The sequence below is a fragment of the Sminthopsis crassicaudata genome, chromosome 3 (assembly GCF_048593235.1).
Source record: "Sminthopsis crassicaudata isolate SCR6 chromosome 3, ASM4859323v1, whole genome shotgun sequence".
NCBI classification, from domain to species: domain Eukaryota; kingdom Metazoa; phylum Chordata; class Mammalia; order Dasyuromorphia; family Dasyuridae; genus Sminthopsis; species Sminthopsis crassicaudata.
In genome coordinates this window covers 618,001,864-618,021,773 of record NC_133619.1, presented here as the reverse complement: position 1 = coordinate 618,021,773, position 19,910 = coordinate 618,001,864, and the positions used below count along the sequence as shown (strand labels likewise).

The following is a 19,910-nucleotide window of genomic DNA, read 5'->3' as shown; positions in this document are numbered from 1 at the left end:
TATTATCTTCTGAAAAATTACTTGTGTAGTATAGAGAATATTTTCTCTTCTTTAAATGTTTGATTGAATTAACTTACAAATCTGTCTGTACTTAAAATATTTATTTTTCCCATGGTGGGTGCATTTATGGCTTCCTCAGTTTCTTTTCCCAAGATTGGGTTATTAGAATTTTTTTTTATTTTCAATTCCTTTCATTTTAGGATTTATTTTTGTGGTTATTCATCCATTTTGTTTTGTTTTTTAATTTTCATTGTCATGTAATTCAATATAGGCATTTCTGATTACCTTTTTTCTTCTTCTTCATTTGTTGTGAATTCCCTTTTCATTTTTTAATTTGTTAATTTGTTTTTTTTTTTTTACTATCTTTGTCTTTAAAATCAAATTAGCTAATGGTTTCTTCAGAACTCCTGCCTTGGGGTTGAGCAGACTTGATTGCTGAATAAGTGAGCTCCAACATATGTAATCCAATATACTGAGCCAGCCCCACATTAGAATATGCTTCATTTCTCATCCAGGTATCCAGCAAGGTCATCTTACCATCTGCCATGCTGTTTTTCCCTACCTGGAACAATGCCCACAGATTTGACCTCCAGAAACCATTTTTGGACATTTTTAGCCACGAAGTGGACTAATTTTGCTTAACTATGTTAATTTGTTACAAGTATTTTTCCCCATCTTCTTTCTTTATTTCCATTAAATGGAGGAATGAAGTGGAAGGGCATTAGCAACAGTAGTTTCCTCCCCCCCTGCCAAAAAAATGGGTGCTATTAAAACATTTTTAATTGCATAAAAACAGGACCGTTCAGAAGGAAGTACAAACAAGCAAGAGTTTTGAAAATAACATAAAATGTATTATATACTTTTTAAAAAGCAAGTAGTTTGAAGTAGAGATCTGTAGTTTCATAATTAATTCTCTTTTCTTACTTATAATAGAGTATGAAAAGTATAGTTTAAATGTTTTGAGGGCAAACATTTTTTTAAATATAAAGGGTATGAAAAATTTAATTTAAATGTTTTGAGGGCAAACATTTTTTTTAAATATAAAGGGAAAGCACTCTACAACTTAGAAACGGGCTGATACTTAAATTGCTCTGAAATGATAAATGAACTTATCCCTAAAGAATCCTCTACACCTTTGTCTTTAACTGTGTATATGCATAAGGCCCAAAGAGAGTCTGGTAAGCATAATTAGGCTAATCATCACCAATAGCAATTCTCACTTAGAGAACACTGATCATAGAAGAAAGGGTGCAAAAGAAGCTAGATTTCTACTTTCATAAAAGAGACTTTTGCCAATTCTGTCTAGGAGAATTATTCCCCATGCTGGGAAGAGTCCTGGAGTACCCCCAAGCTGAACCAGAAGCTGGAGCTGATGAAGATTCAATCGAAGAACCAGCCTAGTGAGTCCAAAGATTGATTCATCCAGCAGAGACATGGTACACTTTGAATAGAATAGCCCAGCAGTCAAAAGATCTGCTTAGACCAATCTGGTAGTAGTCCAATAGCTGAGAAACCCCTCCAGGCCAGCTCAGCAATAGTCAAGACTATTAAGGAGTCAACTCAGCAGCTGATTTACCCCATCTGATCAAGATATCCTACCCCAAAAAGAGCAAGTTCAGCTGAACTGTCTATCTAGTAGAGTCACCAAGCTTGTTAAGGCCACCCTAACATCAGAGACACTTGTCTATTACTGACTCTAATGCCCCATCTCACAATGAACTTCATGAGAATGTTTCAGAAAGATAACACTTCAATGCCCCTGCTGCTTTAGAATTGTGAGCTGTCTTGGAGAAATGTGTTCCCCATTCCCCCTACATGTATTCCTCACTTATATTGTAATTTAAGTTTATGCCTGCTCTTCCTCCTACAGAATATGTATGCATTTTAGGTAGGGTGTAGGAAGAAGGATGATTTGTAACTACAGTTCTTGCTGTGTCGAGAGCATTGTCCAAGAGCATTATTCACAATTCAGGCAAGCATGTCATCATGAAATTGATGTACAATACCCATGAATCCTCCAGGCAACCAAGTTTTGACATAATTTTCCATAAGCCCTCATGACTGACAATCACCAATGGAGTGAAACATGGCTCTGCGCTTGCTCCCATGCTTTTTAACATGATGTTTTCAGCAATGTTGTCAAATGCCTTCAATGAGGATATATACAGTATTAAGGTCAGCTACTTCGATAATAGGAAATTATTCAACTTGAAAAGACTATGAGCCAATGTTAAAGTGAAGGGAGAGTTGGTACATGAATTTTTGTTTTCAGATTCAATGTAGTTTCTGAAGTGGATATGTAATAGAGTATGGATCAATTCTCTGCTGCTTATGATATTTTTTGTCTAACAATTAACAACAAGAAAACACAGGTGGTCCACCAACCAGCACCATACCGTCCATATGTGGAACCATTGGTTATAGCAAATGAGAAGTTCTGAATTCTATGGATAAGTTCAGTTACCTTAGCATTATATTTTCCAGAGACAGATACACTGATAATGAGGTTGATACATGCATTGCCAGGGCTAGCTCAGTGATTGGGAGGTTCCAGTGGAAAGTCTGGAAGAGAAGAGGTATTAGATTTACTATCAACTGAAAGTCTATAGAGATATTGTGCTGACCACATTATTGTACACCTGTGAAACCTGGACACTGTACCAGTGCCATGCCAAGAAACTGAATTCTTTCCATTTGAACTGTCTTAGGAAGATTCTGAAGCTCACCTCGAAGGATGAGGTATTAGACACTGAGGTCCTTTCTTGAACTAAACTGCTAAGTATTCCAACCCCACTGCAGAGAGTAAAACTCCAATGGGCTGGCCACATTGTTCAAATTCCAAAAGTATGTTTGCCTAAAAGATTATTTTACTGAGAACTCCCACAAGGCAAGAGCTCACATGATGGTCAGAAAAAGTGATACAAGAACACTTTCAAGGTCTCTTTGAAGAACTTTAGAACTGATTGAGTGAGATGACAGATGCTGGTTCCAACCTGCTCAACCTGGCATGCCCTCATCAGAGAAAGTGCTCTTTGAGCAAAGCAGAATTGAAGTAGCTAAAAAAAAGTGAGATGAGCAAATTCAGAGAATCTACCCCAAATGTTTATAAGGACTATTTATACCCAACCTGTGGCAGAGCATTCTAAACTTGCATTGTTCTAATAAGCCACAGCTGGACATACGGTTACTTGACTAACATAGTGATGTCATTTTGGTGCTCTTTAAGAACAAAGGTCATCTAATCTTGATGTGCCATTTGAGGAAATGGCTTTTCTAAAAATTGAATTCACTCTATTGGCTGATTGTGAAGGGCAAATGCATCATTTGGGTTTGTGAGTTACAATATTTAGAAGATAACTGCCAACAGGTTTCCCTCCAGAACTCAATACAGCAGCTGCTTCTCTGGGGACACAATCAACCAGTATCAATGTGGGTTTGGGAATGAGGTTGGAGGTAGTGCTCTATTTATTACAGTTTCTACTAATGTTTTCTATTTTTGTGTCACAGTAATTTTTTTTTGTATTTTTGTATTTTACATTTAAATACAAAATAGGAAAAGAAAAAAAACATTGCTATGTACATAGCAGATCATGAGAGGATTCAATGTAAAACAAAGTTCATTTCAAGAAAACTATATAATAAATATTACACATTATTTTCAAAGCTACCCAGATTTTCTTTACTCCTTATTGGTTTAGTTTTTGCTCTCTGCTGTATACTTTTTACTTTATTTTTCCCTCCTTTCCCAAGAAGGCTACAACTAAGCTACAATTAATTCACATACATAGATATCTATAAACATATACATATATACACTTATACACTCATACATTTCTTCCTAAGATCTGTTTCCCAGAAGGTAGATAACATCTTCCATCTTCTTTCATAAGTCCAAGTTTTTCCATATCAACTAGGTCATCATTTCCTACACTACACAAATATCCCTTTCTGCATTCAAACAGCATCTTCCTTCATAGGATGTCTGAGGTTAATTGGGATATTTATAACAGTCAGAATGACTTGATAATTTAAAGTTGTTCTTAAAACAATACTGCTATTACTGTATATAATGTCCTCTAGCTTCTGCTCATTTTGCTCTTCATTATTTCATAGTCTCCATACTTTTCTAAAATCATTAAGCTCGTAATTTCAATACTATTCCATCATGACCTTATACCATGGTTTGTTTGGCCATTCTGCAATTGACACACATCCCTGCAATTTCCAGTTCTTTGCCACCACAAATGGAACCGCTATAAATATTTTAGGACATGTAGGTTCTTTTCCATTTTCCCTAATCACCTTGGGACACAGATCTAATAGTAGTATTGCTAGGTGAAAAGGTATAGACAGTTTAATAATGCTTTGGGCATAATTCCAAATCTCTCTCCAAAATGGTTGGATCAGTTCATAGATCCAACAACAATATGGATTAACAGATAAATTAAGGCACTAATATTTCCACACATAGTTATTTATAGATACACTAACATAGCTGCCACAGTAGTTGAAGCACTCTTAATCTCTTGTCTTAGGTAATATTTATTGTATATTATGTCATTATATTAAAATGATATTATAACAGATTTAAGACAAAATAATATAATATATAACATAGTATATAGTATGTCATATTGTATATCATACTTGTATCACCATATAATGAATCATTATATTATATTGTATTATACTATGTTACATTGTGCTATATTAGGGGAACTAGATTGTGTATCTCTCTCACTAGACCTGGAGTCAAGAATTTATAAGTTCAAATACCATTTCAGACACTTAATAGCTGTGTGATCTTGAGCAAGTAACTTTTCCTTTGTTCCCCTCAGTTTCTTTAACTGTTAAACGGAGGTGATAATAACAGTATCTACCCTCCAGATTTGTGGTAAGGATCAAATGCAGTAATAATTGTAAAGTATTTAGCATAGCACCCAGCAGTAAGTGCTAAGTAAATGTTATCTATCAGTATTATTTCTTTTCCCCATTTTCCATAGATGCCTTAAGTGACTTTTCTAACATACAGGATTGGTTAAGTCACTTTCCTGCTTTACATTGAAAACATTTTGGAAGATCATTTGGAAATAAATAAGAAAAATCACTAAGTTGTTTATATCCTTTGGCACAGAAATCCTACTTCTAAGATATACCCCAGGGAGAAGGAAAGCAGAGAAAAAAAAGGTCCTATATATGACAATTGTTTTACATTGGCAGCAAAATACTAGAAATAAAGTGGATGCCTAGCAATAGACTGAAAATTGTGGTATGTTATAATGGAGTTTTATTGTACTATAAAATACTTCAGAGAAACTTAGCCATATTTGTATGAATTAGTGAAGAACGAAATAATCAAAACCAAGGAAATTGAACTCTTGCATAACTCAAAAAGCAAGAACAATTTTAGGATGCACAGTTAATAAAACACACCTCCTACTTTTCAGTGGAGAGATAGACATCAACTAGGGGAAAATATTGCATACAGTTTTAGATGCAGTTATTGTGTTGATTGTTCATCTTCTATATAAGATTAGATTCATCTCCAGGTGGGGGAGTTAGAAGGAGACTATAACTAGAAATGCCTGTGAGGCAAAAACAAAAGTAAGCATTAAATCTTTTCTTTCTTTTTTTTTAATGAAGAGAAATTGGAAAGGATATGTTTCTACATATAAGAGTTTTCAAAATATATCCATATATGGAGTTAACTTGCTTTATATATTTGGTTTACATATTATCTTCTCCATTAGAGTATAAGCTCCTTGAAGGCAGTTACTGTCTCTTTTTGCATCCTTGGGCTTGTATAGGATCTGGCCCCATAGTAAAAAGCTCTCCAACTGGCACAGATAAGACTTTGAGTTGAGGAGGTGTCTGAGCCATTCTTTGAAGGAAGAGAGGGGTCCTACGAGGTGGGGGTAAGGAGGGAGCACATTGCATATATTGGGGATGCAAAGTTACAGAGTGGTAAGATTAAATGTCATGATACCTGACCAGTTAATTTGACTAATGGTAAGTGTATGTGATGAAGAGTAATATTAAATAAGTCTGGAAAGGTAGTCAGTTGGGAGCCATATCATGGAATGTTTCTAATGCTAAAATTCGTATTGTAGAGAAAATCGGGAACCACTGATTATTTTTTTCCCCTTTGCTTTTACATTCCAGTATTCTTCCCTTCCTCCTACCACATAGCCATCTCACATAACAAATATTTTCTTAAGGGAAAAAATTAAGAGACTATATTAGCAAAACTGATTAATACCTTGAAAAAGTCAGAAAGTACATATGATGTTCCACACACACAGACCTTCTACTTCTGAAAAAAAGTCTGGGTATCTTCTCATATCTATTGTTTGAGGCCATGCTCATCCTTTATAATTTTGCAACATTATTTTTATCAGTTGCATCTATTGTTATTCCTATTGACATTTTATTCATTGTGATCATTGTGTTCTTGGCTCTGCTTACTTCACTCTGCCTTGGTATATGTAGATCTTTCCCCATTTCTCTGTATTTGACACATTCTTCATTTCTTATAGCACAGTCACATTGTTACATTCATGCATGACAATTTATTTATCTATTCCCTTTTTGCTAGGCATCTACTTTGTTTCAAATCTTTGCTATCACAAAAAAGTGCTAATACAAATATTTTGATATTATTAAATATTATTTGATTTGGTATTATTATTATAAATATTACACATATTTCCTTCTTATCAATAAGCTTTGTAAGGCATATGCCTAAGGATACAATCTCTGGATAAAAATGTAGGATATTTTAATCACTTTTTTTTGCATGATTCCAAATTATTTCCCAAAATTACTCTGATTCACAGTTCTATTAACAATGCATTAGTTTATTTGTCTTTCCACAACTCCCCCCATACTGACTATTCCTATCTTGTAATCTTTGTCAATTTGTTGAGTATGAAGTGAAATCTTGGGGTTATTTTTCTATGCCTTTCTCTTACTATTAGTGGATTTGGAGCATTATTTCATATACTTAATAGTTTTCAATTCTTCTTCTGATAACTAGTTGTTCATATTTTTGACAAACAAGAAACAGCATTTACTAAGTACTTTATGTATGCCATACACTGTACTAAGGTTTTGATATAAACAGAAAGGCCAAGGAGTTCATATTCTAATGAAGAATACTACCTATATACTAGAGTATGAATTTTGGTTTTATATCTCTCTCAACATATTATATATTGATATGTAGCTGATTTACAAATCATTACCCATCTACTTCTCTCTTTATATATTAAATATAACATATATGTATGGTAACAAATTTATTCACACATACATAAGACAAAACACACACATACATGTGCATATATGTTGCATATATACACATATATTTATAAGTTTTCTATATATGTTATAGACAAAAATCTTGAGAAATCTGAAAAATAGATTTCCCTATTCCCATTCCATCATTTCCTTTCTTAGCATAAATATATTGATTTTGTTTTCAACTTCATGTGCTAATAATTAGAGAGGCAAAATAATAATTCATATCTGTTTTTTAACCATTTTAACTCAACAGTTATGTGAAAGATGAGAAAGAGAGGGAGAGAAAGAGACAGAAAGACAGAGAGAGACAGAGAGACAGAGAGAGAAATCAATTGAGAGACTATTGTAATAGTCAGGGTGATAGGTAATAAGGGTAGAGACTATTCAAGAAAAGGAGGGGATACATCTTAGAAAAAGTGAGGTATCAGAGTTAACAAGACTTAGCAACTAGGAGGGAATAGTGAATTAAAGGAAGAGTAAAGAAACAATCAACATTTATTAGGTAGGTACTAGTTACCAAGTGTTAGAGATACAAGGCAAAAACTGAGATAGTCCTTTCCTTTAAGGAGTTCACATTTTTTATCTGAGGAGACAAGAGGTTCATAAATGAGTGTATATAAAATATATGCAAGACTATTTATTTTCTTTTGGTGAGGGTGGAAAGGACTGCTAACAGTTAAAGTAAGAATGACTCCAAGGTTATAAAAATTTGTAGGCACAAAATTTTGTGACTAGGAAGATAATGTTGCCCTAATAGAAATAGGGATTTCAGAGGAAAAAATTGGATTTTGGAGAAAATGAAATGAGATATATAGCAGTCTGCTTATTAATGTTTAACAACAATCCTCTCTGGGGGAAAAATGCATGTGACAAACTTTAAGCTATTTCCCTGACTTATTCTACATCAATTTCTTAAATCTAGGTAATCAACAAAATAATAAATCAAGGCCTAATTTATAGCATTTACCCATATCTGAGGTGCATATCCTCACACTGAAAATTTAACAGTCTGTTTCAACCCACCCTGAATTTGTGGTGACCAATGGGACATATAGGTAGAACTTTCCAGCAGCCACCTGATTATAAAAGACTGAAATTCAAGGCAGGAATGACTTTAGAGGAGAATGCCTGAAAAAGATCATGCTATATGAATGTAATGGAATAAAACTATGGTTTAAGAAAAGTCAAATATGAAATAACACATCTTGTAAATCTGAAAGGGCTACATGCTAGTTTTATTTTTATTCTTATCATTATAACCCCCAGAGAAGAAAAAAAAAGCACTACTCTTTTTTTCATTACTGTGGAGACTTGCTATAGGTATAGAATTTGGAACACACTGTCAGTCATGGTCTTTGTGTGAAATGACTTAATTGAACTGTTTTTCTTCGTTATTCCAAAAGACTCATTGGACAGGATGACAATTTAGAAAGTGACTAGGAAGTAAAAAAATGTATCAATACAACTTAAAAATAAAATTAAGACCAGTTAAATGGTGAGGCAGAGATAGTACAATGAATAGAGCGATGGACCTGAGTTCAAATATAGTATCAGACACTTGACACTTACTAGCAGTGTGACCCTGACAAGTCACTTTTGACTGACAACCCCAATTGTCTCACACAAAAGGTACCCAAAGAAGGGTACCTTTCTTTGGGCTTCATGGAATAAATGAGAGGGATAGTTACATCATAGGTTTATTATGAGACTCAAATAAACTCTAAAATATTATGTAAATATTTTTGAATAAATTTTAACTATTCTTACTAGTATTGCATTGGCATAAAAGCAAAGGAAATTCAGCATAAACTAGGAACACAAGAGAGAGCCATTAGTAGGGGAGCTAGAGGTGGAAGGGCTATATGACCTTTATAGTTGGTAGTTTTACGTTTGGGATCTGTATTTTGCCTTCAAAATCAGTCCTCTCCATAAATGACTCTTTAATGCTGAGAGAACTATGCATTTCCCTCCAGGGATTTCAAAAGGCTTCAAAGGAAATATGTAGAAGGGTACCAATCGGTCGTTAATGTTTTAAAGACCTCCATATAACATATCTCTATCTATCTACCTATCATCTATCTATCTATCTATCTATCTATCTATCTATCTATCTATCTATCTATCTATCTATCTATAGAGTGAGAGAGACATATATATACACACACATATATATATAGATATAGATATATAGATATTAAAATAACAAACTTTTCTCTTCTAAAACAAGGTCTGGAGCATAGAGACATCTTTTCAGCCCACATGTCAAGACTTGTTGCTTGACTGCCACAATATGAGCTGCAGAGAAACACATGGAAATTCCAAACAACTCATAAACGTGAGTCAGCTTGTCTCTTCTGAGCTTTGATACTCCTTGCCATTTTTTCTTTTTTTGTCAAAATGATTTTTTTTTCTCAGAAGTGCAAATGCACAGGAAAATAACCAAGTGAAGACCATATGCCAGAATCTCAACAGCAGGCAACCACTTTGATTTCCCCCTTAGTAATGTGAAGATCAATGAAATACCTCATTGGCTCCCATGCATAGCAGCCAATAGAAGCAGCACTGATTAAAAAAATATTGCCTCCAAATGTCTCTAATGATGGCAAGTTTGCCATTGCTATGGAATCCTCTCATTCTTCTTCAATTGAGACATGGTTGAGAATACTCAGGCTATTTCACTGTTAGCCACATTCAATCTGCTTTTAAAGACAAATTCCAGTTGATGGGAGGTGGGGGGTGGTAAGCAGAGAAAGAGGGGAAAGATCAGGTAGGGAGCTAAGGAAGGGACTTAAAATCTGGACTGACTGACTTTCATAGAGAAAGCAGGAAAAACTAGTTCAGGAAAGGGGTTTCAGGAGTACACTGATGGATAGGAGTTGAAGGAGTTGGGAAGGACACGTCTAGTAGCTTCCTAATTTAAGCCAATGTTCTTAGTAACTAGCTAAGTTGTTTCTATCTGCTGAAGGAATACTAATATGTTATTAGTACGTATCAGCTGACTGCCTTTTTGTTCCCACTCATCCTCCTCCTGACTTTCTAGACCAAAATGTTCTTTTCTGGCCACCACTCCCCTATATCTGTGATCTCCTTAATTAAAATTTGTTTTTTGAAGGCAGGGACTGATGCTTCTGCATGGTATTGCTAACATTTAGCAAGTACCTAGCATTTGTAAGTGATTTATAAATGCTTCATTCATTCATTCACTTATTCATTCATTAGGATAGGAGATAGGAACGGGACTTGTAATTTCCTTAGTATAGGAAATTCCCCATGAGGAGCTCCCATGTATTTGTATGCATAATTCAGATTATCTAGCATTTATAACACCTATTGGCTGGCAGAGGTTATATACCTGTATTATCTCATTTGATCCTCATAAAACTCCTAGAGGGAGAATTGAAGATGAAAGTGACTAGGATCACAAAACTTGTAAGTGTAGAAGATGGGATTTGAACTCAGATCTTTTTGATTCCATAATCACTGAATCACTGAACCATCTAACTTTTCTATAATTTATTGCTTTTGACCAGAGATTCTTTTTTTTTATTATATATATATATATATATTTTATAATATTATCCCTTGTATTCATTTTTCCAAATTAGCCCCCCTCCCTATATTCCCTCCCCCCGATGACAGGCAATCCCATACATTTTACATGTGTTACAATATAGTCTAGGTACAATACATGTGTGCGAATATCATTTTCTTGTTGCACAATAAACATTAGAATCCGAAGGTACATGCAACCTGGGCAGACAGATATTAGTGCTAACAATTTTCATTCCCCTCCCAGTGTTTCTTCTCTGGGTGTAGCTACCTCTGTCCATCATTGATCAACTGGAAGTGAGTTGGATCTTCTTTATGTTGAAGATTTCCACTTCCATCAGAATACATCCTCATACAGTATTGTTGTTGAAGTGTACAGTGATCTTCTGGTTCTGCTCATTTCACTCAGCATCAGTTGATTTAAGTCTCTCCAGGCTTCTCTGTATTCCTCCTGCTGGTCATTTCTTACAGAGCAATAATATTCCATAACCTTCATATACCACAATTTACCCAACCATTCTCCAACTGATGGACATCCATTCATCTTCCAGTTTCTAGCTACAACAAAAAGAGCTGCCACAAACATTTTGGCACATATATGTCTCTTTCCGCTCTTTAGTATTTCTTTGGGATATAATCCCAGTAGTAGCGCTGCTGGGTCAAAGGGTATGCACAGTTTGATAACTTTTTGGGCATAATTCCAGATTGCTCTCCAGAATGGCTGGATTCTTTCACAACTCCACCAGCAATGTATTAGTGTCCCAATTTCCCCACATCCCCTCCAACATTTGTCATTATTTGTTCCTGTCATCTTAGCCAATCTGACAGGTGTATAGTGGTATCTCAGAGTGGTCTTAATTTGCATTTCTCTGATCAGTAGTGATTTGGAACACTCTTTCATGTGAGTGGATATAGTTTCAATTTCTTCCTCTGAGAATTGTCTGTTCATATCCTTTGACCATTTATCAATTGGAGAATGGTTCGGTTTCTTATAAATTATGGTCAGTTCTCTATATATTTTGGAAATGAGACCTTTGTCAGAACCTTTGTTTTTAAAAATATTTTCCCAATTTGTTACTTCCCTTCTAATCTTGTTTGCATTAGTATTATTTGTACAGAAACTTTTTAGTTTGATGTAATCAAAATCTTCTATTTTGTGATCAATAATGATCTCTAGTTCTCCTCTTTGACCAGAGATTCTTATACTTTTATATGTCACAAATTACTTAGGCGATCTGGTGAAGCCTAAGAACTCCTGAGAATAATGTGAAATAGTCATCACAGGCTTCCTTCCTTCCTTCCTTCCTTCCTTCCTTCCTTCCTTCCTTCCTTCCTTCCTTCCTTCCTTCCTTCCTTCCTTCCTTCCTTCCTTCCTTTCTCTTTCTTCCTTCCTTCCTTCCTTTCTTTCTTTTTCTTTCTTTTCTTTCTTCCTTTCATCCTTTTTCTCTTTCTTTCTTTCTCTCTCTCTTTCCTTCCTTCCTTCCTTCTTTCTTTTCTCTTTCTTTCTTTTTCTTTCTTTCTTTCTTTCTTTCTTTCTCTTTCTTTCTTTTCTTTGTCCTTTCTTTCTTTTCTTTCTTTCTCTTTCTTTCTTTCTTTCTTTCTTTCTTTCTTTCTTTCTTTCTTTCTTTCTTTCTTTCTTTCTTTCTTTCTTCTTCCTTCCTTCCTTCCTTCCTTCCTTCCTTCCTTCCTTCCTTCCTTCCTTCCTTCCTTCCTTCTTTCCTTTCCTTTCCTTTCCTTTCCTTTCCTTTCCTTTCCTTTCCTTTCCTTTCCTTTCCTTTCCTTTCCTTTCCTTTCCTTTCCTTTCCTTTCCTTTCCTTTCCTTTCCTTTCCTTTCCTTTCCTTTCCTTTCCTTTCCTTTCCTTTCCTTTCCTTTCCTTTCCTTTCCTTTCCTTTCCTTTCCTTTCCTTTCCTTTCCTTTCCTTTCCTTTCCTTTCCTTTCCTTTCCTTTCCTTTCCTTTCCTTTCCTTTCCTTTCCTTCCTTCCTTCCTTCCTTCCTTCCTTCCTTCCTTCTTTCTTTCTTTCTTTCTTTCTTTCTTTCTTTCTTTCTTTCTTTCTTTCTTTCTTTCTTTCTTTCTGTTCCTACATAAGAATCCCCGTTTTACAGAGTTACCTAGAGCATTGGGGAAAAAAAAGTGACTTCTTGAGTCACACAAGCAATGTATGACAGAGGCCAGACTTTAATTTCAGGCTCTCTATTGGCTAGGTTATATTGCCTCTTAGAAAGAATAATTAGTTTTAAAAAAACTATCAAAAGTCATGTTTCCTCTCACTGGGGATTTCACACCTTAAGTGAATGTGGGTAGGAGTGAGGAATAGGAGTTGGTAGATCTTGACTTTTCACAATGAATCTGAGAGTAGATCAAAGACCAACAGAGATAACCTAACAGCATCTCTGAAGAACTGGGGTTAGGTGGTGATAGGTGGAAGAGTTAATTTTTTGAAGAAAATCCACGATCTGACAAAAACTAGTTCACCTTCCTTCTAATAAGTTTGAGGTGGAGGCAGAGGTGACTTTAAATATAGGTTCGGAATCAATGGCAAATTAGAAGTATAAGAAAGATAGGATTTTGAAGGAAAAACTCAAAGGAGGTGGGTTGTGTTGCTCTATCCAGGAGGATTCAAAGACCAGCCTCTAGATAAGTAATCTTTATGCACAGAATCACAGCATCTCAGAATTGGAAGGAATCTCAGCATCCATAAAGTCCTATTCATGCTTGAAAAAAGTGTCTTCTCTATAGCAGTCCTGACAAATTTTCCTTAAACCCTCTAATTTCTGTTTGGAAAGTGAGAACCCACTACTTCCCAAGATAGCACATTCCACCTCGGCATATCTTGGAAGTGTTATAAAGTTTTCCCTATAGCAGACTTAGATTTTCTTTGTAATTCTAGTCCAATCACCCAATCTGTCCCTCTGGCCAAACAAACCAGGTAACCTCTCCTTGACAACCTTTAAATACATGGAGGAAGTATAGTCTCATACTGACACCTCTTCAACTAACTCTCTTCACTTTTCAAGCATTCTTTGAAGACCTCGGTTCTGCTTTGTGTGTCCTTCTGTGTCCAGAAGTAGTGACAGATGAGAACCATGTGAGAATGATAGCCAGCCAAGGATGAGATGACAAGGCTTTTGAGGAGATACGATCGGTTTCATACTTGACTGATAGTGAGAGTAGGGAGTCACATTAAAAGTGTCACTAGCTAGTACTTCTCTAAAATCAGGGCTAGTTACCATCAAAATCATTAATATATTGTTTAGAACTGTAAAACTGTTTACAATTTTATTTTTTAATCTAACTAGCCATGTTTTGATTTTTATTGAATTCATTCCTTTCCTATCCACATCTATGATTGTTAATTGTCTATTTTTTTTTCATCCTACTTTCTTATATTTTCCCTTACTTTACAGTTTCAAATCATATGGACAAATATGCCAAAATCTGATCAGTAGAACAATACTTTGTGCCTGGCAATGTGGAAGAGTTGGATTGGGAATCAGAAACTCTGGGTTCAAATGCTGCTTCTGCTATTTGAATCATAGATACAAAATAGAAGGGAGCTTAGCTGTCAAGAAATTCAACCAATCCCTTCATTTTTTGATCACATAAGTAATAACTAGCACAGCTTTTCTGACTCCAAATTTAGCTCTCTCATTGTACCACATTGCCTCTTATCATTTATAAATATGGATAATAGAAATTATAGATTTGGAGCTGGAAGGTAACTCCGATGTTATCTAGTCAAGCAGTCAATTAGTCACTAAGTATATATTAAGTACCTGTGATGTGCCAGGCACTGTGCTAAATGCTAAGGATATTTTAAAAAAGCAAAAGATTGTTTTATTTTATAGGAGTAAATTTAATCCCAGGGAGATTAAATGGTTTGCCCAAAGGCAAAGTAAAGTCTAGTAAGTAAAAGAGTCAGGATTCAGACAGTTCTGCAGATAAAATGTTTACTGTAGCGTTTCTGCCTCCTTGCATCTTGATAAGTTTCCTTCTCCGAATTCTGTAAAATGACCAGTTTAGACTTTTTAAGTCACTTCTGCTCTAAAGCCTATGGGAACCAGTTTGAAAATAAGGAAATTATAGTTTTCAGGTTGTGGATTCCCTAAAGTCCAATATCTTGTCAGTGGCAGGATAGAAGCAGAACAAGTATTGCCCTTAGAGAGCTATTAGAATTCCCTCTCTGAGGGCAATACTTGTTCTGCTTCTATCCTTTTGCCAGTCTTGCTTGAATAGGTAACTACCAAAATTTTCAATCTGGTTTTCTTATCTTCTTAATGTGATTTTGCCTCATCTGAGTATCTGACTTTTTTTCTTCTTCATGTTACTTGCTATTCTGCACTGAAATAGCTTTGCTACTTTACTGTCAATTTAAATATTTTGTTTAGGTTCTTCCAATGGTGTATTCTTTCTCTAATCATCAAGACATAAACTTCCTTTTATATATGTGTATGACTTGGAACAAGATATCAATCTTTGAACCTAGGGCATTCACATTTCTGTAATAGAATCATCCCTCTTTGGGGAATTTGTAGAAAAGGTTTTGAGGCTTTTCTTTCATATAAACTGTTCATTTCTATTTGTGATATAGGACATAGGACAAATAATCAATTGCAATATTCATTTGACAATGTTTTCTCTTATTTTATGATAATATGAAATGAAAGTATTTGGAGAAAATTGTGACCATGAAGCAAAAGTGAAGATGTTAAAAAACTCAGATTTTACCATGTTTTAGAGGAAGTATAGAATAATAGAGAGAATTCTGGTCTTGGAGTTTAGAGACTTGAGTCCAAGTCCTGATCTCTCTAAATACTTGCTTTGTGACTGGAAAAGTTGTTAGGATTCTTATAAGGTTGTAAGACAGTGGAATTGACAGAGACAATAATTATCTAATTTAGCATGGTTCAGTATGATTGATCTGATCCTACAAGGAGATTTTATGGGCCAGAACTTGAAACAAGATACTAAGTGGAATTGAGGAGACAGTGATTTAATCCTATAACAAATAATGGTTTCCTAGTGATTTAATGATTGGTATATACTCAGTGTGGGGCATATAAGGAAGAGGTCTCAGGGCCAGGGAGGAGAAGCCCACTGGAAGCTCATTCAGAGAAAGCTAGAAGCAGAAGCTGGCAGAGGCAAAAGACTAGAGGCTGGAGCTCTCAGAACCAAAAAGAGAGATAGGCCTCTAGGAAAGCTAACCGGCCCCAAGAAAAGAGACAAGACTTTGAAGGAAACAATAAAGGATTTAGACTTTGAGGTGATTATTGAATCTAAACTGAATTATTGAACTGAAAAGAAACCTGCTCCCAGAGAGCATTATACTTTAGAGAAGAATATTACTTTTTACTTTTCCAAGAAATTAAGTTCCTTCTGCTGAAAAAAAAATGAGGATATTAATACTTGTATTGCCTTCCTTATTACTGGTATCAAATAAAAATACATATGTATGAATATAATGGAACATTGCTATCTTGGCAGAAATGATGCTGTGAGTTGGTATGAACTAGTTCAACCCTTTTGGAGAAAAATTTAGAACCATGTCCAGAAGGCTACAAAACTGTGCATACCTTTTGATCCCAAAATACCAGTAGTAGGTATCACAAAGAGAGAAAAGGGGAAAGGACCTAGATGTATAAAAATATTTATAATGGCTCTTTTTGTGGTGGTAAAAATTTAGAAATTTAGGGAGCATCCATAATTGGGGAATAACTGACCAATTTGTAGCATATAAAATTTTATTATTATTTTTATAGCTTTTTACTGACAAAACATACGCATGGGTAATTTTTCAATATTAACTTTTGCAAAAACTTCTGTTCCAACTTATCCCCTCCTTCCTCCCACCCTCTCCCCTAGATGGCAGGTAGTCCCATACATGTTAAATATGTTAAAGTATATGTTAAATAAATATGTTAAAGTATATGTTAAATATGAATGTATATATATTGATACGGTTATTTTGTGTAGCATATAATTGTGATAGAATACTATTGTCCTAGAAAAATGGCAAGTAGGATGGTTTCAGAAAAAAAAAAAAAATTGGGAAGAACCAGGAGAACAATCTAACTAACTGGGGGAGGGGGGAGAGGGGGCGGGGCAATTGGAGTTAAGTGACTTGCCCAGGATTGCACAGCTAGTAAGTGTGAAGTGTATGAAGCCACAGTTGAACTCAGGTCCTCCTGACTGAAGGGCTGGTGCTCTATCCAGTATACTCATAGCTGCCCCTTAATAGGTTCTTTACTAATTCGTGACAGAAATTTCCTGATTTGTAATTTCTACTCTCTGCATTTGTCTACCTCTTCATTAGTCTTCTATTTCTAAGGCCCTTTCAAGCTCTCAAGCTATGATTCTAAGTACTTTTTTTTTTTAAGGTCATGAAGACTATCCATAAGTTTGTTCTATTAAACCTAGGCACATCTCCTGTGGTTTCAAAGAAGAATCATAAATGAATTATATATATGGAAGTCAATTATGCTTTTTTTTTTTAAATTAGTATTTTGATGGGATTCCTCTTCCTCCTAACCCCATGAGTTCCAAGGTAGTGAAAATCCAATACTCGGGTCAAGGCTCTGGGTAAAGGCAACTGCTGATTAGAGACCTGGTGTCTTTTCAACTACATGAGATACTTTATGACATTGTTTTTTTCTTCTACTGCATTATCCCTGGTTTTTCCTTCTCTCGATGGCCAGTTAGGGTCTTTGAAAGATTTTAGGATCATAGAATCTGGTTAGCCCAGCTGGGCCTGGGCCTATCTAGTCCAATACCCCCATTTTGCAGATGTGGAAATTGCATTGTAAATGCAATTCTGATGTCAATAGCAAAAAATGTGGTACAAAAAGTACCTTAAAATCACCTTTGAAGAAAAATTCAAAAGGGGGTAGAGGAGAGGAAGAAAGAAGCCTTAAATTAGGACACAAGACACTATGTGTCAGAGACTCTTGAACACTGGTTGAGGAGGTAGCATTGGAAAAGGAGAGCAAATACATGTTCTACAACCTTTCTAGGTTAACAATTATTGCTAGTTAGGTGCTAAGTGCAGTTATTTTGTCTTCTAGAAAGAGCACTAACATGTTTCTAGTATATGTTCTTGATTCCTATTTGTTCCACTCTTCATTCCAGACTTCCTAGACTAAAATGTTTTTCTAGGCCCCCACTATTCTCTAATTAAATTGTAATCTCTTTGAGGGCAAAGGTCATGACTTCTGTATTTCATCTTCAGTACTTATCACAGTGCCTGGCATATAACAACTACTTCACTTTTCCTTACACATAGTTAGAAGATTGGTCATGATCTCACCAGTAAGAGAACCACAAAGTGAGCCAGCCAACGGCGGCCTATGTGGTCAGTTCCTTCTCTCCAATGGAAGAGTCTCAGTGGCTTAAAGGGCGGAGTCGTTTGTGTTGCTCGGAGACAACACTGAATGAAATAATGGGCACAAGATTATTGCCAGTAAGGAGCAGAATCTGAATTCAAATCCATAGGCTCTGAGTTCAATTCCAAGGTTCTTTTCACTAAACCATGTTGTCTCTATTTAGAGAGATATTATAAGCAAGATTCATTCATGACAATAGTAGGTGGCAGGTATGGTTTGAGTCAGTTACCTCAGGTGATTCTCACAAGGACACTATGAGGGAGGTTCCACAGATGTAACTGCCCCAGTTATAGAGGAGGAAACTACGGCTTGGAGATGAAGTGATGACAGGTGCAACTGTCCATTGGTGCAACTCAGCTGTCTCTGCATGGCATATGCTTTTCTTGCTGAAATCTTGCTGGAATTAGGATTCAGAAAAAAATAAAATCCAATGTAAATTTCACAATGATCCAAAAAAAAAGCACACATGAAAGCTCCAATCCCAGTACAGAGGGCTGTTTGAAGTTCCCTCATGATCACTGCATGCCCATGCCCAAAGGATCTTTTCTTCTCAGCACTTTGTGGGGAGAAGGTTCTAACTGGCAGTGATTTTCAGCCAGTTTGTGTCTATTTACTCTTCCCTGGAATTTTAGACTGCAAGGACTTTCAAAAACCAAATGAGGATTTCATATTTGATCCAGAAGGTAATAGGAACCACTGGAGTTTATTAAATACAGGTGGTAGTGACGGGGGCAGATTTGAGCTTTAGGAAGACCAATCTGGCAGCCTTGTGGAGACTAGAGGTCTAAAGTTGGAAAGGACTTAAAGTAAGAAGGCCGCATCATGCTAGTGGCAGCATGCGAGGTATCCGGTAGGTGTCTGACACCAAGACAAGTCTAGAAGAATTCTAAGTCTCAGGGGCAGAGGTGGCGCAGCCCTGAAGTCAGCAGGATTCGAGTTTAAATCTGATCTCAGACACTTCCTAGATGTTGATCCTGGGCAAGTCACTTAACGCCAGCCTCAGGGAAAAAAAAAAAAGAATTCTAAGTCTCCAACTTAAGCAAAGGAACGTATACGTTCCTTGGATGGGCCAAGCTTCTTGAAGGAGGCAGCAGCCCCAGCAAACCAAGACGAGGATTTTTATAGAGAAAATGGTGCTGGGAACATCACAAGATGTAAATCCTGAGGTTACAGAAGGAGTCTGTAACATGGGAAACTCCTAAGCCTTGGTGTAACATAGAACACATTCAGAAAAACCCACTTAGGGGACATTAATGTATGGTAATCATGTTATAATTAGCCTGCCTTCATCACTCTAGGGAGAACGACGAAGGAGAACGCACAAGTGCCATGTACCGGAAGAGATTGTTTGTGTTTTAATGTCCTGATCTACGTTCCAGTGGTGCTGCTTCCCTATTGGTTGCTTTCTTTGGTTTCTCTAGAATTGGTGGATGATGAAATTATACACCTGCACCTTCAGCTAGTGACTGTGGATTTCTGTGGGGTTTGACTTGAGAAGGGGCAGGCCTGGCCCGGGAACAAGTCAGAAGTCACAAAATAAGTGGCTGAGGTAGAATTTGAACACAGGTCCCATGACACGACCGCGAGAGGCGATCCGTACAAAGGATGAGAAGGATGGTCATTCTAAGAGAGATGTCAGGAAGAGGGGCGAGTCATTGGGGAAGTTAATGAGTCATTTTTG

The 19,910-nt window shown here is 36.0% G+C and overlaps 1 long non-coding RNA gene across 1 annotated transcript in view; it reads right to left on the bottom strand.

Moving 5' to 3' along the window:
• Nucleotides 1–969: 969 nt before the first annotated feature.
• LOC141564125 (uncharacterized) overlaps nucleotides 970–19,910 on the bottom strand; it is a 29,811-nt gene continuing 10,870 nt past the window's right edge. The window contains exons 2-3 of the long non-coding RNA XR_012488580.1: nucleotides 18,459–18,626; nucleotides 970–2,562 (exon numbers count right to left, since the gene is read on the bottom strand). This is a non-coding gene — a long non-coding RNA (uncharacterized LOC141564125). The remainder of the gene's footprint in view (nucleotides 2,563–18,458; nucleotides 18,627–19,910) is intronic.